This window comes from Lathyrus oleraceus, chromosome 5 (genome assembly GCF_024323335.1).
Source record: "Lathyrus oleraceus cultivar Zhongwan6 chromosome 5, CAAS_Psat_ZW6_1.0, whole genome shotgun sequence".
NCBI lineage: Eukaryota > Viridiplantae > Streptophyta > Magnoliopsida > Fabales > Fabaceae > Lathyrus > Lathyrus oleraceus.
In genome coordinates, this window is record NC_066583.1 from 272,061,874 (window position 1) to 272,063,767 (window position 1,894).

The following is a 1,894-nucleotide window of genomic DNA, read 5'->3' on the forward strand; positions in this document are numbered from 1 at the left end:
TTTGAATGAGAATGCCCAATCTATTTGCCTTGGCCAAAGTAGTTTGTGATGCCCCTTTCTGCCCTTGCTGCTGTTCCCTCAATATGCAGAAAAAGCAAACATCATCAAAGCTGCTATCTCATATGGTACAAGTATGGTGTGGAGGTCTTGTTTTGAGAAATTGCCAAGGTTTTCCCTCTCCTGCTGCAGTATTGTGACAGACCTTAGAAGAGAAAAAAATCAAAGTGTTTTTGGTAATGAGTGTAAGATGGTTGGTTTGCCCCCTTGCTTCACAATGATCAATATGCCTCTGTCATCAAAATGCCATGCTTTTTTAATACTATTGTCCTTGACAGCAAAAGTTATGGTTCATGAAGGTATGGTCTCTTTGAATTGTACAGTAGGATAAAGTTTTTTTTGGTTGCAAAGCAAGGTTGGATTTTGGAGATTTGGACAGAAATCTTGGAAAAATAGCAGGGCCCCCTCCTTTGAATGAATGTGGTTTGCAGGTTTTTTTGGAACTGTGGAGTTTGGCCAGCTTCAATTGGATTTCAAAAGACAGCTAAATGCACAATGCCTGCTGGACGGTACAAGGCCAGGTTAGGTTTTTTGAGCAATTGCCAAGGTGTTTCCTCCTTTTCTGCAGTATGGTGACAGGTCCTTTTTTTGAAGAGAAATGCCAATGGTGTGTGGTTTGTAGCTGCCTTTTTGTGACAGTGCTAGCCAAGCCCTTGTCTTGTGTGGCAATATGACAGAAAATTGGGGGGAAAATTCTGCTGTGAGAGTACAAGTTATGGTTGTGAAAGTATGGTACAAACATGTCCTTTTTCCAATTCTTAAGCAACTAAGCATGGTTCTTTGTTTTGCTGTTAATTTTAGGCTGTAAGTGAGGCTCTAATGACAGAAAAGTTGCTGCATAATGCTGTCCTTTTGAGGTACAAGGCAAGGCATGGACAAGTATGGTTAAATGGTACTTTTCTTACAATTCAAGCAACCAAGCAATATTCACATGTGCTGCATATTTTGACTTTGCAAACACCTTCTAAATGACATTTATGAGCTGTTCCAATTGGTCAAATGTTGAAAAAATGTTTGAGTCAAAAAGTCAACTCTTGGTCAAACTTACATTTAAATGAAAAAGGTCAAAATATGCCATTTTGATTGGTGAAGTTTTGGCTCATGAAACTTATATTTTTGGAAAGAGGGGATCAAATGTGACTTGTAGGAAAAAACCCCACCAAAATTGGCCAAACGGTTTGGGAGATATGGCCCTTTGAAGTTCAAGATTTTCTGAAATCGATTCGATCATAACTTGCCAACCACACATGGGAATTGAGAATTCTAGGACTTTTTGGAAATGGGAGAACAAGATCTTCAACTTTCATGTTGGGCAAAAATTCATTTGAGGCTTGTATCACAATGTAAGTTTGAGGATTAAGACTTTCCATTTATGGCAAGTTTTAGTTACAGGCCCAGTTTCCATTTTGGGAAATTTATGATCTGGCTTCAAATTCTTCCATGATGGTGCTTGGCATGATGTATGATGACTATTTGGACATGAATGAACTCTCACAAACCAATTCCAATCATCCAATCACTGATTAAATGGACAGTTGACCAACAGTTGACTTTTAGGGTTTTTGACTGTCTGTGCATTGACTGATGAATTCCAAACCCTAATTCCTTGAGAATTTGACTTCAAATGATGTCCCAAGTTGTATGAACTCTTGATTATTGACCATGGTGCCCAAATTCCACAAGAATGACCACCATCCACTGCTTTGACTGATTGTTGACTGTTTAGGGTTTTGACCTGGTTGTGCATTGACTGCTGACCTCTGAGCCTTCCACCCTTGACTTGAACACTTCAAAAAGACCTCCAAGTCATGTGAACTTGTTGGACAAACCCTAGGGC